Source organism: Tachyglossus aculeatus, chromosome 23 (genome assembly GCF_015852505.1).
Source record: "Tachyglossus aculeatus isolate mTacAcu1 chromosome 23, mTacAcu1.pri, whole genome shotgun sequence".
NCBI lineage: Eukaryota > Metazoa > Chordata > Mammalia > Monotremata > Tachyglossidae > Tachyglossus > Tachyglossus aculeatus.
The window spans coordinates 10,813,762-10,841,427 of NC_052088.1; the positions used below are offsets into that span (position 1 = coordinate 10,813,762).

Here is a 27,666-nt window from a genome sequence, read left to right on the forward strand (position 1 = left end):
GATGGGGTTCAGGCGTGATCCCCGGGTGGAGTTCTCTTTGCACACATATAATAATAATAATAATAATAATAATAATAATGACATTTGTTAAGCGCTTACTATGTGCAAAGCACTGTTCTAAGCACCAGGGAGGATACAAGGTGATCAGGTTGTCCCACGCAGGGCTCACAGTCTTAATCCCCATTTTCCAGATGAGGGAACTGAGGCTCAGAGAAGTGAAGTGACTTGCCGAAGGTCACACAGCAGGCATGTGGCAGAGTCAGGATTCGAACCCATGACCTCTGACTCCAAAGCCCGGGCTCTTTCCACTGAGCCACGCTGCTTCTCTAAATGATATTATTATAAATGATATTATTATCATTTATTTTTGCACACACACACATGATTCTGAATAGTCCTGCCAATCCATTTTATTGTCCACCTGCTGAAAACTTGGGACACAGAAGCAGCGTGGCTCCGTGGAAAGAGCCCGGGCTTTGGAGTCAGAGGTCATGGGTTCAAATCCCCACTCCGCCAACTGTCAGCTTTGTGACTTTGGACAAGTCACTTCGCTTCTCTGGGCCTCAGTTCCCTCATCTGTAAAATGGGGATAATAGTAGTAATAATAATGATGCTATTTGTTAAGCGCTTACTATGTGCAAAGCACCGTTCTAAGCGCTGGGGAGGTTACAAGGGGATCAGGTTGTCCCACGGGGGGCTCACAGTTTTAATCCCCATTTTACAGGTGAGGAAACTGAAGCACAGAGAACTTAAATGACTTGCCCAAAGTCACACAGCTGACAGGTGGCGGAGCCGGGATTTGAACCCACGACCTCCGACTCCAAAGCCCGGGCTCTTTCCACTGAGCCACGCTGCTCCGGTGGGACAACCCAGCGCTTAGAACAGTGCTTTGCACATAGTAAGTGCTTAATAAATGCTCTCATTATTACTTCACTTCTCTGCGCCTCAGTTCCCTCATCTGTAAAATGGGGATGAAGACTGTGAGCCCCACGTGGGACAACCTGATCACCTTGTAACCTCCCCAGTGCTTAGAACAGTGCTGGGCGCATAGTAACTGCTTAATAAATGCCATTATCATTAGTAGTACAGTGCTCTGCACACAGTAAGTGCTCAATAAATACGATTGATTGATTGATTGATAGTAGTAGTAGAAGCAAAATGCAAGTTCCCCGCCCTCAAGGAGCTTACCATCCATGGATTTTTGCGCTGTTGTTTGTTTGTTTGTTTTTCCTCATTTTCCTGAGCCAGCCAGGGAGGGAGGGAGCAAACTTGGAGTTTTACCATCAAGGAGCTTATCATCCATGGATTTTTGCGCTCGTAATTTTTTTTTCCTAATTCTCCCGATCCAGCCAGGGAGGGTAGGGAGGGCCTGCCCCTCTGTTTGGGGGGGCTTTTTGGGGACCCCCAATTTTGCTGGGCGGCGAGCCCATTCCGGCTGCCCGGACCCAAAGAGAGGACAAGGGCAGGGGAGTGACCTTGGCCAAGTCACTTCCCTTCTCTGGGCCTCAGTTCCCCCATCTGGCAAACGGGGCTGGAGACTGGTGACTGGATCCTACCGATTAGCTCGTCTCCACCGCAGCGCTTAGTCCAGCGCCTGGCACAAAGTAAAGCACTTAAACAAGTGCCACCGTGATTATCATCCTTCCCCACGTGCTCCTCTGTCAGTCGCTCTTTCGTTCGGCCTTATTGAGCGCTTCCTGTGCGCAGAGCTGTGTGCTAAGCGCTACGTAGAGGCCAGTGGAGCGGTGAAGAGTGATAATCGCTGCCCATCACCCTCCTTGCCCTCACCCGAAAGCCCCCTGCCCATCTGCAGCCAGGCTCAGTGGCAAAGCTCCCAGGCTTGGGAGGGCAGAGGTCGTGGGTTCTAATCCCGCCCCCGCCACTTGTCCGCCGTGTGACTTTGGCGAAGCCACTTCACTTCCCTGTGCCTCAGTTAACTCATCTGTAAAATGGGGGTCAATACTGTGAGCTCCAAATGGGACAACCCGACTACCTTGTTTCAATACCAGCGCTTAGAACAGTGCTTGGCACATAGTAGACACTTAACTAATACCAGTATTCTAATAATTATTATTATTCTCCGGGCCTCCTCTGTAAAATGGGGATGAAGACCGTGAGCCCCACGTGGGACAACCTGATCCCCGGGCTTGGAAGTCAGAGGTCGCAGGTTCTAATCCTGACTCCACCACTTGTCTGCTGTGTGACCTTGGGCAAGTCACTTCACTTCTCTGGGCCTCAGTTTCCTCATCTGTAAAATGGGGATGAAGACTGTGAGCCCCCCGTGGGACAACCTGATCACCTTGTATCCACCCCAGTGTTTAGAACAGTGCTTGGCACATGGTAAGTGCTTAAATGCCATTATTATTATTATTACCCCAATGCTTAGAACAGTGTTTGGCACATAGTTAGCGCTTAACAAATACCATTATTATTATATTATCCCAGCGCTTAGAACAGTGTTTAGTACATAGTAAGTGCTTAACAAATACCATCATCTTTATTCTTATTACCCCAGCGCTTACAAGTGTTTAGCACATAGTAAGAGCTTAACAAATACCATCATTATTATTTTTATTACCCTAGCGCTTACAACAGTGTTTAGCACATAGTAAGCACCTAACAAATACCATCATTATTATTACCCCAGCGCTTACAACAGTGTTTAGCACATAGTAAGCGCTTAACAAATACAATTATTATTATTATTATTACTCCAGCCCTTATGACAGTGTTTAGCACATAGTAAGCACGTAACAAATACCATCATTATTATTACCTCAGCGCTTAGAACACTGTTTAGCACATAGTAAGCGCTTAACAAGTACCATCATTATTATTATTACCCCAAAGCTTACATCAGTGTTTAGCACATAGTAAGCACGTAACAAATACCATTATTATTATTATTATTACTCCAGCCCTTACGACAGTGTTTAGCACATAGTAAGCACGTAACAAATACCATTATTATTATTATTATTATTATTACTCCAGCCCTTACAACAGTGTTTAGCACATAGTAAGCATGTAACAAATACCATCATTATTATTATTACCCCAGCGCTTAGAACAGTGTTTGGCACATCGTAAGCGCTTAGTAATAATAATGGTGGTATTGGTTAAGTGCTTACTCTGTGCCAAGCACTGTTTAAAGTGCAAAGTGAGATACGTGGCTCAGTGGAAAGAGCCCGGGCTTTGGAGTCAGAGGTCATGGGTTCAAATCCCGCTCCACCCCTTGTCAGGTGTGTGACCCTGGGCAAGTCACTTCACTTCTCTGGGCCTCAGTGACCTCATCTGTAAATGGGGATGAAGACTGTGAGCCCCGCCTGGGACAACTTGATCACCTTGTAAACACACAGCGCTTAGAACAGTGCTTCACACATAGTAAGCGCTTAACAAATACCATTAGAGAAGCAGCGTGGCTCAGTGGAAAGAGCCCGGGCTTTGGAGCCAGAGGTCATGGGTTCGAAACCCGGCTCTGCCACATGTCTGCTGCGTGACCTTGGGCAAGTCACTTAACTACTCTGAGCCTCAGTTCCCTCATCTGTAAAACGGGGATTAAGACTGTGAGCCCCACGTGGGACAACCTGATCACCTTGTTTCCCCCAGCGCTTAGAACAGTGCTTTACTCATGGTAAGCGCTTACCAAATGCCATTATTATTATTATTATTATTATTATTAATGGACCCGAGGATGACCCAGTCCAGCCCAACCGAGCCAAGCTGGGCCGGGCTGAGCCGAGCCAAGGCGAGTTGAGGCCCAACTGAGTCAAGCCACGCTGAGCCGAAAACAACTGAGCCCAGCCAGGTTTGAGGCAGTAAACTTCCGTTTTTTCTTACGTTCATCCACTTCATAAATGCCATTATTATTATGATCCGGTTGTGTTCATCCACTTAATAAATGCCATTATTATCATAATTATTATTATCAGGTTGTCCCACGGTGGGGCTCACAGTCTCCACCCTCATTTCTACTTAACAGATACCATGATGATGATGGTGATTAAGAAGCAGCATGGCTCAGTGGAAAGAGCGCGGGCTTTGGAGTCAGAGGTCATGGGTTCGAATCCCGCTCCACCACACGTCAGCTGTGTGATCTTGGGTAAGTCACTTCACTTCCCCGAGCCTCTGTCCCCTCATCTGTAAAATGGGGATGAAGACTGCGAGCCCGCGTGGGACAACCTGATCACCTTGTATTCGCCCCCAGCGCTTAGAACAGTGCTTTGCACAGAGTAAGCGCTTAACAAATACCATGGTGATGATGATCATCATCATCGATCGTATTTATTGAGCGCTTACTGTGTGCAGAGCACTGGACTAAGCGCTTGGGAAGTACAAGTCGGCAACATCTAGAGACAGTCCCTACCCAACAGTGGGCTCCCAGTCTAATGAGGATGGTGGTGGTTACTGTCATTAGTGATGAGGCTGCCGCCTGTTGCTGGGGGGGCTCCGGGGTCCCGTGGGTGTGTTGGGCCGCCCCTCCCCGTCGGGGGGCTGGCCAATGGCCGGAGGCGGGGGGCTGGCGGGGGGCAGGCCCACACCCTCCCTCCCTCCCTGCCTCCCTCCCTCCGCCCAGCGGGGCTAGGGCCAGCGCTCCGGGACCAACGCCGCCGCCACCACCACCACCACCGCCACCACCGAGCCGCATCGCCCCCAGGACCGGTGAGTGGGCCCCCAACCCACCCACAGGGACACCCACCCACCCACAGGGACTGGACTGGCCGCCCCGGCCAGGGGGCAGGGGGCAGCTGCTGCTGCCAACGGGGGAGTGGTTGGCCCTGGAAGCCCGCGGCCCGGCCCGGCCGGCCCGGGGTGGGTGGGGGGCGCCCATTGTCCGGCCCGCGGCCGCCCCCAGCCCGACCCACACTGGCCCCGCCGCTCCCCGCCCGGTTGGAGGGCTTCTGTTTGTTGGCGTTGGGCTTGGAAAAAGCTGAAGTCCTCCCCCACGGCCGGACTCTTTCAGGGGGTCACTCTTCTCAAGGAACTTGTTCCCTCTCCTTCCCTTTCTCTCTCTCCCCCTCCTCTTTCTCCTTATCTTTCTCTCTCTCCCTCTCTTTCTCCCTCTCCTCTTTCTCCTTCTCTCTCTCCCTCTCCTTCTCTTTCTCCTTCTCTCTCTCCCTCTCCTTCTCTCTCTCCCTCTCCTTCTCTCTCTCCCTCTCCTTCTCTCTCTCCCTCTCCTTCTCTTTCTCTCTCTCCCTCTCTTTCTCTCTCTCCCTCTCCGTCTCCTCTCTCTCCCTCTCCTTCTCCTCTCTCTCCCCTTCTCTTTCTCCTTCTCTCTCTCTCCTCTTTCTCCTTCTCTCTCTCTCCCCCTCTCCGTCTCTTTCTCTCTCTCTCCCTCTCCTTCTCTTTCTCCTTCTCTCTCTCCCCCTCTCCTTCCCTTTCTCCTTCTCTCTCTCCCCCTCTCCTTCTCTTTCTCTCTCTCTCCCTCTTTCTCCTTCTCTCTGTCCCTCTTTCTCCTTCTCTCTCTCCCTCTCCCTCTCTTTCTCCTCCTCTCTCTCACCTCTTTCTCTCGCTCTCCTTCTCTCTTTCTCCTCCTCTCTCTCCTTCTTTCTCTCTTTCTCCTCCTCTCTCTCCCTCCCTCTCCTTCTCTTTCTCCTTCTCTCTCTCCCCCTCTCCTTCCCTTTCTCTCTCTGTCCCTCTTTCTCCTTCTCTCTGTCCCTCTTTCTCCTTCTCTCTCTCCCTCTCCCTCTCTTTCTCCTCCTCTCTCTCCCTCTCCTTCTCTTTCTCCTCCTCTCTCTCACCTCTTTCTCTCGCTCTCCTCTTTCTCTCTTTCTCCTCCTCTCTCTCCTTTCTCCTCTGTCCCTCTCCTCTTTCTCCTCTCCCTCTCCTCTTTCTCCTTCTCTCCCTCTCCTCTTTCTCCTTCTCTCTCTCCCCTTTCTCCTTCTCTCTCTCCCCTTTCTCCCTCTTTCTCTTTCCCTCTTTCTCCTTCTCTCTCTTCCCCCTCCTCCCCCTCCCTCTCTTTCTCCCACTCCCTCTCTCTCCCTCTCTCAAGAAAGATGAGCTGAGTTAAAGTCCAAGGGAAAAAGAAAAAACGGAGACCCGATTCTCCTCCGCCCCCGCCCCAAGCCCTGGGCCCATTTCCTGTATTTCTCGTCTTCTCCGCTGCAATTGTGTCTGCCCGCTTAGCCACTGGTGGCTGGCGAGCGAGAGTGCAACTTAACAGGACAAGAACAAAATCCTCAACTTTGCAGGGTCCCCGCACAGCCAAGGGGGAGAAACTGGGGGAGAGGGAAAAGAGAAGGAGCTTCCTCTACACAATACAAGGATACCCTTAACCGTGAACTGGAGGTCGTATCTGGGATCAGGAACCTCTGCAGCAGACAGCGATTCCCGCACTCCATTCTTCCCCCCCACCCCCACCAGGTTTTCTCAATCAGGCAATCAGTCGTATTTAATGAGCTCTTAGTGCGTGCCGGCCACTGTCTGCCAAGTACTTGGGGAGGAGAGTACAATGTAACAGAGTTGGGAGACATGTTCTTACTGACAAGGAGGTGAAAAAGGGGGCAGATCACTTTTCTGGGGAGAACAGATTTTCCTGGTGGGCCTGCTCACGTCTTTCCCCCCACCCCCTTTATTTAATCTTTTGCTCTGAAAAGAGGTTTAGGGCATGCCACTGGAAACTGTAAGGGTCTGGCGAATGGAGACAGGAATCAAATACAGGATTAACTCATTTCTTTTTGCTGCCATCGAGGAAACTTTTAGTCACGTTGATACCCTTGCATTGTTTTCCATGACAGAAATTTGACTCTAAAGCGGATAAACTTTCAGGGAATTGGATTAAAACCAAATAAAACAGTATGTTATGATAGTATTTTATGCTCTAAGTAGTAATGTAGGCAGCTATTGTGGCTTTCTGGGTCTTGCGAGAGATGAAGAAACTGTTTTAAATCAGGGGGAAAAGAAAGACTTGGGGTACAGAGATTCGGCTGCTATGAAAATCCGCTTAGTTCTAGAGTTGCCTGACCGGTGATTGGGAATAATTGTTCTGATCATGAATCCCCCATGAGAGGGTTAGCTTGGGGTATGATGTGAAGAATAGCACGTGAACTGGCAATCTGGCTAAAGGATGAAGGATGAGATTCATCGGAGACAAGTGCAAGGTAATGTGCAGTTTATTCTTCTGTCTGCTCTGGCTAATAGATTCTGAATTACGGGAAGCCTCTTGAGGGAAATTGCAGTCTGATGAAACGAGGGTTCTTAGAGTGAGGCTCAAAAAAGGAAATAAAATATGAAGCTTGTAGCAAAAAGTGGTGGGAAAGTAATAAAGAAAACACTTTTCACACTGGCTGTGTCCTTATCTGGAGTGAGGGGTTCAGCTTCTCCCCCTTTATCTCCAAAAAGATGACACAGTAGGACTCACAAATCCAATAGTTTATTAGACAAATATAAATGTATCTGTGGTTGTCCATTTTTTTTTAATGATATTTAAGCACTTACTCTGGGCCAGGCACTGTACTAAGCACTGGGGTCGAAATAATAATAATGATGGCATTTGTTAAGCGCTTATTACATGCAGAGCACTGTTCTAAGCGCTGGGGAGGATGAAGGTGATCAGGTTGTCCCAAGTGGGGCTCACAGTCTTAATCCCCATTTTACAGATGAGGTAACTGAGGCACAGAGAATTTAGGTGACTCAAGTCCCACAGCTGACAATTGACAGAGCTGGGATTTGAACGCATGACCTCTGACTCCCAAGCCTGTGCTCTTTCCACTGAGCCATGCTATTTCTCTATAATGATGATGGTATTTAAGAGCTTACTATGTGCCAAGCACTGTTCTAAGCACTGGGGAGGATACAAGGTAATCAGGTTGTCTCACATGGGACTCACAGTCTAAATTCCCATTTTACAGATGAGGAAACTGAAGCACAGTGAAGTGACTTGCCCAAAGGCACACAGCTGACAAGTGGCAGAGCTGGGATTAGGACCCATGACCTCTGGCTCCCAAGCCTGTGCTCTTTCCACTGAGCCACGCTGACACGGTCCATGCCCCACCTGCGGCTCACAATCTTAATCCCCATTTTTCAGGTGACGTAACTGAGGCTCAGAAAAGCGAAGGTCACAGAGCGGACAAGTGTCAGAGCTGGGATTAGAACCCAGGCCCTTCTGAGACTCAGGCTCACGTTCTATCCACTTGGACATGCTGTTTCTCAAAGGAGTCAGGGGTGAATTTCACCACTGTGGATGTGTGGCTGAAAAGCCCAGTCTGGGACCATAGTCATAGCTGCATTGTGTACACACGCAGTCTCTTGCTACATTATTGTGCTTGTCGTTTATTGCCCCGGGCACTGTTTTTGCTTTGACCTCCTGCTCTCACGATCCTTAGGAAACCTCAGGGTACCACCTCCCCCACCGCAACTCCAGCTGCACAAAATAAGGCTCAGGCTCAGACCTAATCAATGGCAATTGTATACAGGGCTTCTTCTCCGTGGGCAGGAAATCCTTGTAGAGCAAATAATATCATTCTTATTTCGACCCTACCGAGGAGAGTGGTTGAAAGGGAAAGAGAAAGTGATTTATAATCCAAAAAATCTCATAACGAATGTATTCTTTGGGGAACCGTCGGTGTGGGATCGAACCTCAGCCCAAACTGAGGGCCCGCTGAACTGTGGTGCCATTCATTCTTCTCAACGGTCGGGGGTCTCGGACCCACCACCGAAAACGCATCCCACTCCTTGAGCCGTTCCACCAATGCCACTCCGTGGGCCACCCTCACCATCAAGTGGTGCCCACAAGTGCCCAGCAGCCAAATCTCTGTACCCCAAGTCTTTCTTTTCAGATTTAATTTTGATTTAAAACAATTTCTCCATCTCTCGCAAGACCCAGAGATGCGTGAGGGGAATGCACAAAGGAGGTCCAAAGAGCTGCTATGTGAGGGACTGGGGGCGGGGGCAAGGGGACGAAGGACAAAAAAAAGGAAGTGATTTGAGGATGTGGTGAATCTCAGCCTCAGACAATATGGCATTCTTCAGGCTTGATGACGTTGGAACTGACAGTGAAATGCACCCAAGGATGGGTGTGAATACTCTCAAAATTTTAAATAAGCTGAAAGTGTGTCTGTGGGAAAAGGCCAATGTGGAACCCCCAGTCCCGACTACACTTTGAACACACACACGCACACAAAGACAGTCCTTTTTGCCCTGCCATATTTGTTGTTCGCAGCACCTGGTGCATGGCAGCTGAGTGTTGGGGGACAACTGTTGCAAACTGGCCAGCCTGGCATGCTGCACTCAAGAAAGGAGTGACTTTTCAAGCAGAAACATTGAATCACGAGACTAAGGCAAAACTGCAAACAGCACCAGATGTTGCAAACACATCAGGCCAACTCAAAACATTTCATATGTGTGTCTGGTATTGTGGAGGCTTCTGTAACATAGAGCCCCCACTGAGTGCAGCGCACTGTACCAAATGCTTGGAAAATACAAAAGAAGCAAGTGACACATTCTCTTCCCATAATGAGCTTACACTCTAATGGGGGACACAGACAAAAGTATTTTCAGAAAGTAATTGCATGTGTGATTAAATTAGCATATATACCTAAGTGCTTTTGGACTCGCGTCAACATTTTCAGCCGCACATGGAGGATGAAATTCTTTGTCTTTGAACCCAAAGTCCAATTTGAAAGTGAGTCGGTCATTGCCCTGAGAGGATGAGATCATTCATTCATTCATTCAATCGTATGTATTGAGCGCTTACTGTGTGCAGAGCACTGTACTAAGCGCTTGGGAAGTACAAGCTGGAAACATATACAGACGGTCCCTACCCAACAGTGGGCTCACAGTCTAGAAGGGGGAAGAACTAGAACAGTCTAGATCGTGGCTGATCACCTTGTAACCTTCCCAGTGCCTAGAACGGGTGGGATCTGTTGGTTAGCCGTCAGTCTACCCAGTCGGTGGCCTGGAAAGGATTTGGCCTGTCACTTCTAGACTGTGAGCCCACTGATGGGTAGGGACCGTCTCTATATGTTGCCGACTTGTACTTCCCAAGCGCTTAGTACAGTGCTCTGCACACAGTAAGCGCTCAATAAATACGATTGAGTGAATGAATGAATTGGAAGCCTGCTTGGTTCTCTTTCATGGAGTGGGTCGATTTGACCCACAGAAAGTTTTCCAGTTAAGCTGAAGTGGGCAGGGAAGGTACTGTTGTAGAGATGGTGGGGTGGGGTGCCTAGGGTGTTTTTTTTGTGTGTTTTTGTTTTATAGTATTTGTGAAGTACGTTCTCAGTGCCAGGCACTTTACTAAGCGTTGGGGCAGATACAAGATTATCAGTTTGGCTCACTGCTTTAATCCCCATTTTACGGATGAGGGAAATGAGGTCCAGACAAGTTAAGTGACTTGCCCAAGGTCACACAGCAGACGTGGCAGAGCTGGGATTAAAATGCAGGTCCTATGACTCCCAGGTTCGTGCTTTTTGAACGTGGCCACACTGCTTTTCCAGGCCCTAGTTCCTGTGGGTTCCCCTCCCACCCCCAGCGGGAAACAGACATACAAAAAGTGGGAGCAGTAGGATGAAAAGGATCAGCCAGGTAGTAGAGTGAAATGCCAGAATGAAGTATTAGAATAAACAAGGGAATGCACAATTGACTGTACACCCATGCGTAAATGCTGACGGCGGCTATAAAACAAGTGCTTCGTTGGCTGTTGGATTGCCACGTCTCGGGCTGTTGTGAATTAATTGGAGAAGGCTTCCTGGAGGAGGTGGGATTTCAGAAGGGCTTTGAAGAAAGGGAGGGCTGAGGCCTGGTGGATGTGTGGTGGGATCATGGTGGTGAGGGATCACCTCTGCTTGGAAAAGTGTGAACAAGGGGCTGGAGCGGGGGAGAATCAAATATGAGATTCAGTTAGGTGAGCTTGGAAAGAACAAAGAATGTAAGTCAGTACATAACGGAGAAAGCCGGTGGAAGGTCTTGAAGCTACAAGTAAGGAGTTTCCGCTCAATGAAGAGGGAGACGAGAGTTGGAGAGTTTTGAGGAATGGAGCCATGGGTGCTGATGGCTGTTTCAGGGGGTTGATGAGGGCGGGAGTTGGAGTTTGGACTGAAGGATTGGGATGCCTGGAGAGCGAGAGGAAAAGTTTGAACCAAGGCAGTGGCCGTTTGGGTGGAGAGGAAGTGGTGGATCGTGGAGATGTTTTGGAGAAAGTGACAGGATTTACCTGGTGAGACCTGGGTGTCCCAGAACTGTCCAGTTTAGACATTCATTCAATCATATTTATTGAGTGCTTACTGTGTGCAGAGCACTGTACTAAGCGCTTGGGAAGTACAAGTTGGCAACAGAGACGGTCCCTACCCAACAGCGGGCTCACAGTCTAGAAGGCTGCATGTAAGTCATGCAGACCAGGACCACATCGGGGTATCTCAAAATGTGGTAAGAGCACTGAGCAATGTAACTATATTTTATGTGCACTCGTTATACTTGTCTTGGAGCCAAAGTAGTTCATGCACTTGGATCTGTACCCTTTGAGCACTTTGTTCTGTTGTCTTACTCCCCCTTCTAGACTGTGAGCCCTTTGTTGGGAAGGGACCATCTCTATATGTTGCCGACTTGTACTCCCCAAGCGCTTAGTACAGAGCTCTGCACACAGTAAGCGCTCAATAAATCCGATTTGAATGAAGTCACCCCACGCTAAGCACTTAAGAGCGCATCCCTAATTTCTTTTAATGTCTATCTCCCCCTCCCAACTGTATGCTTGTTGTGGGCAGGAAACAGGTCTACCAACTCTCTTGTACTCTCCCAAGTGCCTAGTACTGTACTCAGTAAATACCACTGATGGATATGCTATGCCAGCTCAGTACACTTTTTCCTGCTGCTTTCCATGTGATTTTTGCCTTCTCCCTTGAGACTGTAAGCTCGTTGTATGCAGGGAATGTGTCTACCAACTGTGTTATATTATACTCTCCCAAGAACTTAGTAGAGTGCTCTGCACAGAGTAAGCGCTCGTAAATATGATTGAATGATGCCAAAGCCATACCTTGGAGGCACAGCTCAAATCTTGCTAGATGAAAATAGCATAGTGCAAGGGCAGAAATTTTGCAGGAGAATTGAAGATGGGGGTGCAGAAGGATGCCAGGAGAAGGAGGGGCCCTGGCAACACGTTGCCTTGGGACTGTGGTCAAACTCCCAGGGAGTCGCAAGTAGGTAGGGAACAAAAATGGGACGTCCATCACAACAACCATCGTGTTTTCCTCGACAACAGAGATGGTGGCCATTGCTGCTAGTGGACTCGTCCTGTTCCCTCTGAATGGGTGTGACTGGGGAGCAGGGAAATCCTCAGGTGTAGGTTGGTTGTCTGGCTTATTGAGGTAGGAGACGTGAGAGAGATGTCAAGGATAATGCCAAAGTATGGGCTTGTGAGATGGAGGATGGTAATAATAATAATAAAATAATAATAATAGAATTAAGCACTTACTATGTGCGAAGCACTGTTCTAAGCGCTGGGGAGGTTGCCAGGTGATCAGGTTGTCCCACGGGGGGCTCTCAGTCAATCTCCATTTTACAGATGAGGTAACTGAGGCGTAGAGAAGTTGACTTGCCCAAAGTCACACAGCTGACAATTGGCGGAGTCGGGATATGAACCCTTGACCGCTGACTCCAAAGCCCGGACTCTTTCCACTGAGCCACGCTGCTTCTCTGGTAGCACTGTCTACAGTTATGGGAAAGTCAGGAGGAGGAGGACAGGGTTTGGGAGGGAAGATGAGGAGTTCTGTTTTGGGCACGTTGAAGTCGAGATGTCAGCGGGACATCCAAGGAGAGGTGTCCTGAAGGCTGGAGGAAATACGAGACTTCAGAGAAGGAGCAGATCAGGGCTGGAGATGTAGATTTGGGACTCATCCGCTTAGGGATGGTAGTTGAAGCCGTGGGAGTGAATAAGTTCCCCCGAGGGGGTGGGTGTAGATGGAGAACGAAAAGGGACCCAGAACTGAGCCCTGAGAGACTTCCACAGGTAAGAGTTGGCAGGCCACAGCGGAGCCAGCAAAAGACAGAGGATGAATGAGCAGAGAGATAGGAGGAGAACCAGAAAAGGACGATGTCAGTGAAGCCAAGGTTGGATAGTGTTTCCAGGAGAACGGGTGGGTTCATGGCAGTGTCGAAGCAGCAGAGAGGTGGAGGAGGATTAGGTTAGAATAGAGGCCATTGGATTTGGCAAGAAGGCGATCATCGGAGACCTCTGAGAGGACAGTTTCAATGGAGTGAAGAGGGAAGAGGCCGGATTAGAGGTGGTCAAGGAGAGAATTGGAGGAGAGGAAGTGGAGGCAGTGGATGAAACAACTTGCTCAAGGAGTTTGGAATGGCAGGAGGGAAATAGGGCGATTCCCAGAGGTAGTTGCGGGGTCAAGGGATGGTTTTCTTAGAATAAAAGAAGGAGGTTCAAAAATGCTGAAGACTTAGTGAAAGGAAACAAGAATCTAATATAGATGTAAAACCAATTCTCGGTGTTACCTTTTAATTAGAAAGGAAATCATTTAAAGAAGTGATTCCAAACTGCCTAATACACGCATGTGTTTATACTTATGCGAATCACTGACTGACAGAGGAAACTGAGCACATAGCGAAAAAAATAACAGACGGTGAAAGAGGCGGGGACAAACCCCAACTCCTCAACCTCTGGGGCTTTGGGAAATCATGCGGAGACCGAGGCCTGAGGCGCATAGCCAACCGTAAACCATGAACAAGAAGGTTAGCGTGAATTGTTGTGCAGCGCTTAGAACTGTTTTTCGCCAAGCCCGTTTCTCCTCTGCTGCGGCGATGTTAAACTCCCCTTCTAGTCTGTAACCTCCTCCAGGCCAGGGATTGGAGCTACCTACTCTATTGTATCATTCTCTCCCAAGCACTTACTACAGTGCTCTGTACTCACAGGAAGGGCTCAATAAATCATCATCAATCGTATTTATTGAGCGCTTACTGTGTGCAGAGCACTGGACTAAGCACTTGGGAAGTACAAGTTGGCAACATATAGAGACGGTCCCTACCCAATAGTGGGCTCACAGTCTAAAAGGGGGAGACAGAGGGCAAAACCGAACATACCGAGAAAATAAAATAAATAGAATAGATATGTACAGTAAAATAAATAAATAAATACCACTCATCGATTGTTCTCCAGGGACTGAACCGCCAAATGGTGGATCGGACACTCGGACAGCCTGTCTCGAGCTAACTCCGAAGCTTTTGTGTCAGCTATGTGGGGCCTTGCGCTAAGGTGTTTGGGGACATTCAGAGATAGAAGACGCGATCCCTGACCACAAGAAGCATGCAGGCTACTTGGGAGCCAAAGAGACCTTAATAATAATAATAATAATGATGATGATGGCATTTGTTAAGTGCTTACTATGTGCCAAGCACTATTCTAAGCACTAAGGGGGTTACAAGGTGATGAGGTTGTCCCACGTGGGGCTCACAGTCTTCATCCTCATTTTACAGATGAGGTAACTGAGGCCCAGAGAAATGAAGAGACTTGCCTGAAGTCACCCAGCTGACAAGTGACGGAGTCGGGATTAGAACCCACGACCTCTGACTTCCGAGCCCAGGCTCTTTCCACTGAGCCACGCTGAAAGCATCAGCGTTGAGGAAAGGAGATATAAATCCATAGGTGGAGAAATATATTCATAATAATAATTATGATATTTGTTAAAGGCTTAACTATGTGCCAGGCGCTGTACTAGGCACTGGGGTGTATACAAGTGGATCGGCTTGGACGCTGTCCCTGTCCCACATGGGGTTCACAGTCTCAATCCCCATTTTACAGCTGTGGGAACTGAGGCCCGGAGAAGTAAAGTGACTTGTGCAAGGTCACACAGCAGAAAAGTGGCAGAGCTGGGATTAGAACCCATAACCTTCTGACTCCCAGGTGTGTGCTGTATCCACTATTACGTGCTGCTTCTCGAAATTGCAAATTAGTTACACATTATTGAGTAAAAAAGTATGTAAGAATTGCTGAAGTGGCTTATGCGAGGAGCTAATCAGGAGATGGTGACTCCGTTTCGGGTCTAGTTGAGATTGATTCTCTCTAGGGGCTGATTCACTCCCCCAAGTAAGCCAGGCTCCAGTCCTGGCTCCGCCACTTATCAGCTGTGTGACTTTGGGCAAGCCACTTAACTTTTCTGTGCCTCAGTTACCTCATCTGGAAAATCAATCAATCGTATTTATTGAGCGCTTACTGTGTGCAGAGCACTGTACTAAGCGCTTGGGAAGTACAAGTTGGCAACATATAGAGACATTCCCTACCCAACAGTGGGCTCACAGTCTAAAAGGGGGAGACAGAGAACAAAACCAAACATAATAACAAAATAAAATAAATAGAAAATGGGGATTAAGACTGTGAGCCCCACATGGGACAACCTGATTGCCTTTTATGTACCACAGTGCTTGGCACATAGTAAGTGCTTAACAAATCCCATCATTATTATTAGGCACATTCCTTAGGTCTCCTGGGCATTGCATGGTCCCCTAGTAGCTTGAAAGAGCGTTTGCAGCCCCCAAAGTGCCAGCCTTAATACGAGGTAGGGATGATCCCCATTCATTCACTCATTCAATCGCATTTATTGAGCGCTTACTTTGTAGCACTGTGCTCCCTGGGCCTGCCTCCCATGTGTGTGGAAGAGGGTCCCTGAACCCTCCATTTTACCCCTTTATGCCCTTATTCATTAGAATTGAGGGGCAGGATACCCTGTCCTTCAGTCAGGTTGGCTCTGATCATTTCTTTAGGAAGCAGGAGCGAAGGGGAGTCAATCAGTGGCACGAAGCAGCGTGGCCTAGTGGATAGAGCCCAGGCCTGAGAGTCAAAAGAGCCCAGCTCTGCCAGTTGCTTGCTTTATGACCTTGGGCAAGTGACTTAACTCCTCTGTGCCTCAGTTTCCCCACCTGCAAAATGGGGATACCTGTTTGTGTTCCTACTTAGACTGTGAGCCTCATGCCGGACAGGGGCTGTGTCCGGCCTAATTAATTTGTACCTACCCCAGCGCTTAGTTTGACACACAATAATAATGATGATGGCATTTGTTAAGCGCTTACTATGTGCAAAGCACTGGGGAGGACACAAGGTGATCAGGTTGCCCCACGTGGGGCCCACAGTCTTAATCCCCATTTTCCAGATGAGGTAACTGAGGCCCAGAGAAGTTAAGTGACTTGCCCAAAGTCACACAGCAGACGGACCCGGGATTTGAACCCATGACCTGACTCCCAAGCCCGGGCTCTTTCCACTGAGCCATGCTGATGACATAGTAAGTGCTTAACAAATACCAAAAGAAAAAAATTACTGAACAGCTACTGGGCGCTTAGGTACTCTTCTAAGGGCCTGGGAAGAGCTCAATCAATCAATCAATCGTATTGAGCACTTACTGTGTGCAGAGCACTGTACTAAGCGCTTGGGAAGTACAAGTTGGCAACATATAGAGACAGTCCCTACCCAACAGTGTGCTCACAATCTAAAAGGGGGAGATGGAGAACAAAACCGAACATACTAACAAAATAAAATAAATAGAATAGCTCAACAGTAGCAGGACACAAGTTCCCTGCCCCAAGGAACTTACAGTCCAATGGGGGAGTTCAGAGAAAAAGGTGAAAGGATCCAGGGGCTGACAAGCAGGTACAACTCTGGATCTGTGGAAGGAGTCTGCTCTCAAGCGCTTAGCACAGTGCTCTGCACGTAGTAAGCGCTCAATAAATAGCACTGATTGATGGAAGGCCGTGCCCCCATGCAGCTCCCACCAAATCTGGTAGTGACGGTGGTGAAAAGTGTTCGAAAGGTGGGAGGGAGGGAGAGAGACTGAACTTGGAGTGGGGAGATGCATGGGGTGTAGGAAAAGCAAGAAGAGAAGATAAATGAAGTGAGTTGAAACTAACCAGAGGCACCTATAAGTTGAGGCAAAATGAATCCGTTGATAACATTTATTAAGTGATTGCCCTGGGGAAAGCACTGTGCTAAGCATTCCCCGCTCAGTCCGCAGAGGGGAGGACGGAATAACGGACTAAAATCAGCCATTCAAAAGCCAGGCCAAAAAAAATGTCAGCCCCTCACTGCTTAAGCACAGAAGTGTGGTGTGCTGGGCCCAGGTCTCTAATAATAATAGTAATAATAATGATGGCATTTATTAAGCGCTTACTATGTGCAAAGCACTGTTCTAAGAGCTGGGGAGGTTGCAGGGTGATCAGCTTGTCCCACGGGGGCCTCACAGTCTTAATCCTCATTTTACCGATGAGGTAACTGCAGCCCAGAGAAGTGAAGTGACCTGCCTGAAGTCACACAGCTGACAAGTGGCGGAGCGGGGATTTGAACCCATGACCTCTGACTCCAAAGCCCATGCTCTTTCCACTGAGTCACACTGAAGATTGCACACTTGGCTTTTTAACCAAAACTCTGACCTTGAGTGTGCAAAAGGGCCTTTAGTTTACCCATCAGTCAGTGGAAGGGGATGATTGGTCCCTGTTGGGTTGTGACAGAGACCTCTCGCCTTCAGCCCCGGTCTCCATCTGATCCACCATCCAGCGATTCAGTTCCTAGAGAACAATCGATCAGTGGTGTTTTTTGAGTGCTTCCTTTGTGCAGGACGCTGTATTAAGCGCTTGGGAGAGTATGATACTCTGGAATAGGTAGGTATGGTCCCTGCCCTCGAGGCACTTACAGATTAGCGCTTAGTACAGTGCTCCGCACACAGTAAGTGCTCAATAAATACAACTGAATGAATGACTCCCCACAGCACATATGTATCTATCTGTATATATCTGTAATTGATTATTTTATCTATTTGTATTAATGTCTGTCTCCCCCTCTAGACCGTGAGCTCCTTGTTGGGTAGGGACCGTCTTTATATGTTTCCAACTTGTACTTCCCAAGCGCTTAGTACAGTGCTCCGCACACAGTGAGAGCTCAATAAATACGATTGAATGAATGAATTAGAGGGGGAGCTTGGCAATACTGGAGCAAAGGCTAAGTGAAAAGTGAAGAGGAGGACCTTCATTATCTGGCAGCTACAGCTGCCTTGGGCCCATCGGAGGGCAGCCCTTTTGCAGCTGAAGGAGACTAGTGCACAGGGAGGTTAGTCAACAAAGGCCAGTCGCCCTTCCCCTTGTTAAGTTTCATTTACATGGGTGCTTCCTGCATGCGGAGACCCCCTCCGCCCCCCACCATTGAAGGGAAAGGAACAAGAAAGTAGCTTTTCATCGGGGGTGAACGTTTTCAGGGGGCTCTCGGAAGCAACTCCGACAGCCATCCGTTGTCATCGGGACGGAAGACAGAGACACTCTTTCTTTAAAAAGAGCAGCTAGAAAACACCCCGGGAGGGAAACATTCTCTTCTGCCAATTGGCATCATTGACAAGCTTTAAGACTCTTCATTTCCCCGTCAGTAAGTCACCAAAGAGGACAATGCATGCCGCTGTCTCAATTTGAGACTGACTCACTCTCCACATTGTCTGGTCCAGCGATTAAGCTTACCAGTGTCCTTCCCCCGGGCTTCTATCCTGCGCTCCTTCTTAAGCCAAAAAGGGCTTTTCCTCCCTTTCTCCTTCCTCTTAATTCTGCCTCAGCTAGCATTTCAAGTGTGGCTGAGGGGGACCAGGCTGGAAGAAACCTTAGGCTCTTCTAGAGATGGAAAGATTAGCCGCTCGCCAAATTTTGTTCCTGGGAGACTGACACCAGATCCATCAGTCAGTAGTATATATTGAGTGCTCAGTGTGCAGAGTACCGTACTAAAGCCCCTGAAAAAATACAGTGCGGTGGTAGACACGGTCCCTGCCCCCTAGAAATTTGTGGTCTACAGGATTTCCGCGTACGCTAACCCATTCCTTTTGGAGAGCCAGATGCGGTAAAATGTGAAGGTGCTTAGGGAAAAGAAGGGTCTTCAGGACTTTTCAACTCCACCCCACCCTCTTGGCCCTCGTGTCCTCTCTCTACTTCGGTCGGTGGAATTTAGGGAGTCGCTTCCTGCTGTAAGTGTGGGTCAAAGATGATAACCCTCTAACCCCGATGTCTTCCAGGTACGCTGGGGACCGGCCCCGCAGGACACAGCCAAGGTGACCCGTGGCTCCAGATTGGGACGAGGAGGCTCCAGCAGTCACAGGTAAGAGGCCGGCTCCGAAGTCAGAGGAGAGGGCAACGGGGAGGGAGGGAGCTGGGAGAGGCAGGAGCCAAAATGTGGACCGAGGAAATCCGTGGCGGTGTTGTCCGTGAGGTGCCCTGCGGGCTCCCAATGCGCCAGCTTGGCAGGATGGGAATACCGGCCACTTAACCACAGCTGTCGGAGGGAAGGAGTACGTGGCTATTGTGGCTGCTTTGGGTGTTTCTCATTTCCACCTCTGGCTCCCATTCGATTACTGGCCGAGTGAGAGTGTGTGTCATTCCCTGGGTGACTGAGAATGTGAACATAGCGCCTGTCTGTCTCCTGGTGTGTGTGTGTGTGTGTGTGAGAGAGAGAGAGGGAGTGTGTGTGAATCTGTCAGTGAGTCTTTATATGAGCACTTACCTTCTTCTCTCTCTCTCTTTCTCTGTCTCTTGATGTGTGCATCTATGAATGTACATGCCAGTGAAGGTTTGTGCCTGTCTCTGACTCTGTCAGTATGTGTCTCTGGCCTTGTGTGTCGTCTTGTGTTTGGGTGTCCATCTGTGTGCTCTGACTGTATGTGTACCATTTGGCCATCTGGGTGTTGTCAGTGTATGCTTTTTGTGTGTCATCTGTGTGACAGAATATGTTTTCCTGACCATCTCTGTGGCAGGATGTTTTTCTGTGCGCTTGCATGTATCTGTGTAATCGTGTGGGTTTCTATCTGTGTGCTGTTGCATCTGTGTTCCTTTGCGTAGATCTGTGTGAATGTGCCCCCACATAAGTGTGTGTGTATGTGTCTGTGTCTGCCTGTCTCTGTCTTTTCTTGCTCCCCACTGGGAACCACACACAGAAATCTCACCCTTTGCCTTCTTCTGATTTTTTCTGAGTCAATATTGTATCTACAACTATTGTTCTTGAGAATGAAAGAACCCTTAGCAGGCTGAGAACAACTTCTCCATTGAGCCCTACTATTGAATTGGCTGGCCAGACCTCCCCCCACCCCCACTGTATCCTGAGCCTTGCCTAATTTACCTCCTCCCACCTCAGGCACCCCGAGGGGAGAGCTGTCAGTCACTAGTTGGCTTTTCCAGGTTTCTTCCTCTCCAGGGCTTTGTTCCTTTTCTGGGGAATTCTCCTCTTCTTTAATGAAACCCACGATTGTGATTTCCTCTGTAGGAAAGGAAGGCTAGAATAAGTTCCAGGGGCCCTTGGCTGGGAGTCACAATGAGATGAGTTGTGACCCTTTGGGGCCCAAACACCAGAAAAGTGTCTGTCTTTGGTTTGTCCTTTTTGATACAAAGTGACCGTTTTTCCATCCTCCTGAGGACCTAGGGGACACAGGCAGGCCACTATGATTGAAGCGGTGTTTTCCAGGGGTGACAGAGGGGTGTGCCCGTTTCCTCCCTCCAGTCTTGGTCATGAGCGTAATCCTTCTCACCTCCCTCCTTTGCACTTTGCAGAAAGGCAAGCCCTTAAGATCTTTCTGAAAGGCAAGAACTGTTGGGTTTTACCTAATGCTGTAGCCTTGGGGACCTGGGCCCTGAAGTACAGCTTCTCCCCCCCTGCTCCATTCCCCCACTTTCTCCCTCTTCTCCTGCTTCTGCTGCTCCCCTCCATACCTCTCTCCCAGCTTCCCCTCTGCTTTCTCTCTTTATCCCTCCCTCCCGCCTAATCCTCCCAGCCCTCCTCTTCCCCCCACAGATTTCAGTCTCTTTCCAGATTCTTAACCAATTGGTCAAAGGCTGAGCATGGTTTACCTTGCTTGAGCTGTCTGGGAGGGGACTAAAATAGTGCCACTTCCCCCTCCAGCTACAGTCAGAAACTTCAGTGGCTTTCAGATAAAAATCAAGGGGTTTGTGAGATGGCTCTGCTTTCTCCCCAGACCCCCATTCTGGTTCAGACAACACTTACGTATTCATCCTTCAGTAAATTCCCAGGGGAGTAGCACTGTAGAATGGGTCCATTTGGGGTTTTGAGGATGAGGAAGTCAACACATGTCTTTCCCTTTCCATGGTTAGCCATGTGGCCTTTTTGGCTAGTGTTTTATCTCTTCGATCTGTTGATGCTTTGAGAGAAACAGGAAGGCTGTGGAGGATAGAAAAGGAAAGGGGCAGCATCCTTGAGGATAGAGATCGTGTCCTCCAACGCTCTTGTAATTAGTATTCTTGGAGCACTTACTGTGCGCAGAGCAGAGCATTAAGCACTTGGGAGAGTTTAGTAGAGTTGGTAGATGTGATCCCTGCCCTCAAGAAGTTCACAGACTTGCAGGGGAGACAGGCACTAAAATAAATTACAGGTTGGGGAACGGAAAGAGGGTACAATATGTACATAAGTGCTATTGGAGGATAGGGGAGTGGTCAGCTCGGTGGGTAAGGACTCTCCCAAGTGTTTAGCACAGTGCTTTGCACATAGCTATTGCTCAGTAAGCACTACTGGATCGAGACAGGCATCACCTGTTCTGCAGAGAGGAGGCAGAGAGTTTTCAAGAGTCATCGCATCGGTTATGAAAAAAAATTGAGAAGACTCCAATAGCCCATCTTCCCACCTGAAATCCCCATTTTCCCCCACCTGTTTCCAATTATGATCCTGGATACCTGGTGTTTACAGAATGTTTTTATTTTTCAGAAGTCATTTAGCACCAATTACCTCCCTTCATCCTATCATGGACCTCCCAGATCTGGAGTCAGTGTTCATTGAGTGCTTACTTTGTGCAGAGCGCTGCATTAAGGATTGAAGAGAGCACAATATAACAGTATAATAGACACGTTCCCTGCCCACAATGATGTCCCCATTTTATAGATGAAGAGTAAGGCCAGAGAGGTTGTGACACAGTGGAGCAGTGGCAGAGTTGGGACTAGAACCCAGGTCTTCCACCTCCACGTCCCAAGGTCTTTCCATGGGACCTGCAGCAGCCAGGCAAGGAATATGTTTGTATATATGTATATACGTATGTACATATTTATTACTCTATTTATTTTATTTGTACATATCTATTCTATTTATTTGATTTTGTTAGTATGTTTGGTTTTGTTCTCTGTCTCCCCCTTTTAGACTGTGAGCCCACTGTTGGGTAGGGACTGTCTCTATATGTTGCCAAGTTGTACTTCCCAAGCGCTTAGTACAGTGCTCTGCACATAGTAAGCGCTCAATAAATATGATTGATGATGATGATGATGATGATGATGAAGGAAAAGAGTTTTGGAGCCAATCGCCTGTCCACCAGCCTCCCAGGAGACAGGGAAATGAATGGAATTTGCCCTTCCAGAGGACCTTTGGTCTATCTGCATAGACTGAGGCTTCTCTGTATGTTTCTCTTCAGCCGTGTGCCTCGCTCCACACTCGGCTCTTAACCGTCCAGTGGTTCTTGGGGTGTGGGCAGGCGGGGAGGGGTGTGAGTGTCTGTGTATGTCTTTTCAATTGACCTCTGGGCTGCCCCGAGTGACCTCTGCCCAGGCAACATTCAGCTTCCACCAGGATTTTGGTCCTCGCTGGTCAGAGGCAGGCAGGCAGCCCGGACGGCCACCCCTGTCGGATCCTCAGAGGGTGTTGCGTCTTTACTAATCATCCGCGAGACCCTCCGTGCCAGCCGCACCTTCCCCCTCCCCTCCGACTTTAGCTGGCTGGGCCTTGGGGGGAAAAATGATCAGAGTTTCAATCGCTCTCTGGGCGTATTCCACTTCCACAGCAGACAGTTTATAACAGACGGTAAGAGCGGTGGGGATTTGCGATCACAGAGGAAAATGCTCTGTCCAGAGGGTCTGCTCTGCATTAAGGATCACATAGATTATTGATCTAAATTTAGATGTGCACGCCCAGAGATAGGGCCTGAAAAGTTCCACATTTGAAGACACACAGAATTTATTAGTATTATTGTTATGTAGCATCATCATTATTGTTAATTAGGTTTTAAGAACAACACCTTGAATTGGTCCAATGCTTTTATTTTTCCAAAGCCATTTCACATTAATTATCCAATTTTATTTTCACGATAGCCCTATGAGAAGGACTATTTCCACGGTGGGGAAACAAAGGTCCAGAGAAGTTCAGTGATCTTGCACAGGTTATTCAACCAGCCAGGCCCAGAGCTGAACCTAAAATCTGGGTTTCCTGGCTCCCAAGCACATGTTCCTAATGATAATGATTGTGATGGTATTAAGCACTTACTGGGTGTCAAGCACTGTGCTAAATGCTGGGGTAGATAGTCAAGATGGGCACAGCCCCTGTCCCACAAGGGACTCACAATCTGAGGAGTAGGGGGGAGACCTGGTATTAAAGCCCCCATTTTACAGATGAGGAAACTGAGGCACAGAGAGGTGAAGTGACTTGCTTAAGGTCACACGGCAAGCCAGCGGCAGAGCCAGGATTAACACCATGGTCCTCTAACTCCCAGCCCGTGCTCTTTCCACTAGGCCCTGCTGACATCACCACCATTCTTTGGATAAGGAAACTGAGGCCCAGAGAATTTAAGCAACTTGCCCACTATCCCCCAGGAGACCAGTGGCAGAACTGGGCCTAAAAACCCTGGTGCCTGAGGCCTACGCTGGTGTGTGCCAGAGAAAGAAGGTTCAGTGTGACCACTATGTGTGTACTTATAAAAGGAGTCTCTCTGGGGAAGCATGAATAAACCGATCCAGATCATCAAAGTGCCGCTAGAATCAATCAATCAATCAATCGTACTTATTGAGCGCTTACTGTGTGCAGAGCACTGTACTAAGCGCTTGGGAAGTAAAAGTTGGCAACATAAAGAATAAAGCGACTATAGATTGGGCAACTGGCCCGCTGAGGCAGAGGCCTAGAGTTGGCGGGGGCCTGGCTTAGCAAGACTCCTGATGTCAATCAATCAATGGTATTTATTGAGCGCTTACTATGTGCAGAGCACCGTACTGAGATCTTGGGAGAGTACAGTGCTGCAGAATTAGCAGACGCATTCACTGCCTGTAAGGAGCTTATGGTCTAGAGGGAGAGACAGACACTAATATGAGTAAATGAGAAATTTATAATATATAATTTTAAGACAGCAGTAAAAGCTTTAGGATCTTACTGTCCTATTCAATAATAATAATAATGGCATTTATTAAGCACTTACTAGGTGCAAAGCACTGTTCTAAGCGCTGGGGAGGTTACAAGGTGATCAGGTTGTCCCACGGGGGACTCACAGTCTTAATCCCCATTTTACAGATGAGGGAACTGAGGCCCGGAGAAGTTAAGTGGCTTGCCCAAAGTCACACAGCTGAAAATTGGCGGAGCCTGGATTTGAACGCGTGACCTCTGACTCCAAAGCCCAGGCTCTTTCCACTGAGCCACGCTGCTTCTCTTTTTGTCTTGGAGAAATATATCTCCAGAAAATGAAACCCAGCACCCTTTCCACCTCTTCCTTTAGAGGCCCGGGGAGGGTCTGTCCCAGCCCTGGTGGGAAGGCAGTGGGCCAGAGGTGCCCCATTGGCAGAATCAGGGTTTGTGGGTGCCAACATGGGACCCAGCACCCCACCCCTCAACCTGCAGTGTGGCCTAGCGGATAGACCACAGGCCTGGGAGTCTGAAGGACCTAGGTTCTAATCCCACCTCCACCACTTGCCTGCTGTTTGACCTTAGGAAAGTCACTTCACTTCTCTGGGCCTCAGTTGCCTCATCTGCAAAATGGGGATTAAGTCTATGAGTCCCATGTGGGACAAACCTGATCAGTGTGTAAAATCTCCTCTGTGTCCCCATACTCCTTTCCTCTGTTTTTTTTCTTTTGGTATTTGTTCAGCATTTGTGGCGTACTGTACTAAGCACGGGGGTAGATGCAAACTGATCCACTCCTCTGCCGCTAACCTCCTCATTGTGCCTCGTTCTCACCTGTTCCGCCGTCGACCCCCGGCCCACGTCCTCCCCACATCCGCCAAGCTAGCTCTCTTCCTCCCGTCAAAGCCCTAGTGAGAGCTCACCTCCTCCAGGAGGCCTTCCCACACTGAGCCCCCTCCTTCCTCTCCCCCTCCTCTCCCTCTCCATCCCCCCGCCTTACCTCCTTCCCCTCCCCACAGCACCTGTATGTATGTATACATGTTTGTACATATTTATTCTATTTATTTTGTTAATATGTTTTTTGTTGTCTGTCTCCCCCTTCTAGACTGTGAGCCCGCTGTTGGGTAGGGACCGGCCATCTCTATATGTTGCCAACTTGTACTTCCCAAGTGCTTAGTACAGTGCTCTGCACACAGTAAGGGCTCAATAAATACGATTGAATGAATGAATGATCGAGTTTGTCCCACATGGGACTCATAGGCTTAATCCCCATTTTGCTGATGAGGTATCCAAGGCACAGGAAAGTGAAGTGGCTTGCCAAAGACAAATGGCAGAGGTGGGATTAGAACCTAGGTCCTTTAGACTCCCAGCCCTGTGTTCTTTCTACCAGGCCATACTGCTGCTCCTCCCGCCACAAGGCCCTGGGGGAGAGGGGCTGGGCCAGCCTTTCCCCATGGCTCCCATGCTGGTCAAACAGCCCACGGCCATGATGGAGCCTAGGGAAACCCCCATTCCACATTCATTCAGCTGTATTTATTGAGCGCTTACTGTGTGCAAAACACTGTAGTAAGCGCTTGGGAGAGTACAGTATCATCATCATCATCAATCGTATTTATTGAGCGCTTACTGTGTGCAGAGCACTGTACTAAGCGCTTGGGAAGTACAAGTTGGTAACCTATAGAGACAGTCCCTACCCAACAGTGGGCTCACAGTCTAAAAGGGGGAGAGTATAACAGTATACAGTATAACAATAAACAGGCACATTCCCTGCCTGCAACGAACTTGCAGTCTAAAAGATGAGGCAAAACCTTCCCTTCCTGGGAAACGGGCCCAACTGGTGTTCAGTGGCTACCACCCGACAAGGCCCACGTATTCCCTAGCCCGCCAATGTTAATGATTAAACCCGCAGGGTGGCTAGAATTCTGCTCTGTGATTATGCCGCCTGTTTGAATATTTTACCAGTTATGAAGCTGCAGAGAGATCTTTATTCAGCTCGAGAGACCAGACTGTCAGGGCAATCTGTCTTAGGTTATCCTGGTCCCAAGGAACCCATGTTTCTTGACAAAATACTTTGTCTTTTAGTGGCCCTTTCTATAGACTGCTTAGTCTTCTATCCGACCATTCCCTCAATGTCACTGGGCATCCCTTGCCCCAGCGGAGCAGACGTGTCTTTCTAACAGCGAGATGTACCCTTTCCAAGTCTTCTGGGGAGTCTGCTAAAAGCTCCGGCTACTCCCGGGATCCACCGTCAAAGCTTCCCAACGGGCCTGCTGCGTGCCACCCCCGGGCCCCACATTGATCTGGCAGTGCCCCTCCTCACCCGCTGGTTCTGTACCCAGCCATTTCCAAGGGTTTCCTGGACTTTCAGGATCAAAGGAGCACCCCGCGCCTGCACTTTGATGGGAGTCCAAATAAATAGGCACTTAGAAAAATGAAATTAAACTCTGTGGTCAGGCTCGTTGGAAAAGTCCAGACTGAGAAGGGAAGCCTTCCCTCGTGGAACCGCTTTCTTGGAAGCTGAGGATTTAGGACCCATCTGGCTTCCCCCTCAGCTTATTTTGGGCGGCAGAGGAGGAGAGAACCCAAAGGCTTTCTATAAATCAGTCACCTACTCATGGAGTTTCCCAGGGAAGATTGTAACCCAGCACCTACTGATGAGCTGATGGCTGCTGGACTCTACTTTCCTCTGATACTAAAGCATAAAAAATTTTGCCAAACGGAGCCAAGGTTCCGGGCACCTCGTGTGGAAGTCATTGAACCCTCTTTTGAAGTTGAGAGAAACCATTTTCACTCAACAATGGAAAGCCTAGTTTCACTACAATTTTTGGCCGTCCATCTCCCCGACTTAAACAGTAAGTTCCTTGATAACAGGGCATATGTAGTTTGTGTCTGTTGTACTCACCCAAGTGCTTAGTACAGTGCTTAGCACTCAGTGTTAACCATTGATTACAAATAGAGCTGGAAGTAAGGTGACCATCAGGAACGATAGTAATAATTAGTACTATTGTGGTATTTGTTAAGCGCTTACTATGTGCCAGGCACTGTATTAAGCGCTGGGGTGGGTACAAGCAAATTGGGTTAGACACAGTCCCTGTCCCACTTGGGGCTTACGGTCCCAATCCCCATTTTACAGATGAGGTAAGTGAGGCATAGAGAAGCGAAGAGATTTGCCCAAGGTCACACAGCAGACAAGGAGCGGAGCCAGGTTTAGATCATAGGTCTTTCTTAATCCCTGGTTCTGCTCTATCTATTAGGCCATGGTGCACTGAGGAAGAGGGAAATAAATATGTCCCTTATTTGCTATCAAGACATAGATCATTTTGGGGGCTTATGTGGGTTACTTTGCAAAGAACCCTCAAAGAATGTCTACCATATAAGGATTTTAGATGGTCGAGTTTCATCTGCTGCTGAATAGCCCACTGCTTTGTTTTTCAGTTCAGTTTGTTTTGGGCCTAAGTTCGCCGTGCACAATGTTTGGCCGCAGGAAAAAAGGAAGAAACTGAAGATGATATCTTTACAGGTCAATGGCATCCCCAAGCAGGGAGTCTGTGTGGGTTCAGACGTCTTTTTTCCTCTCCCCTTTCATTCCCACACATAGTCCCTGTTCTTTTAGAACCTGGGCTGCCACA

The 27,666-nt window shown here is 48.6% G+C and overlaps 1 protein-coding gene across 2 annotated transcripts in view; it reads left to right on the forward strand.

Moving 5' to 3' along the window:
- Positions 1-4,625: 4,625 nt before the first annotated feature.
- LHFPL2 (LHFPL tetraspan subfamily member 2) overlaps positions 4,626-27,666 on the forward strand; it is a 156,151-nt gene continuing 133,110 nt past the window's right edge. The window contains exons 1-2 of one of the 2 annotated variants that reach the window (XM_038765796.1): positions 4,626-4,662; positions 18,969-19,051. The gene's annotated coding sequence lies outside the window, so the exon portion shown is untranslated. Of the gene's footprint in view, positions 4,663-7,040; positions 7,101-18,968; positions 19,052-27,666 lie in introns of those variants that run through there. The other variant, XM_038765797.1, reaches the window with a different exon arrangement.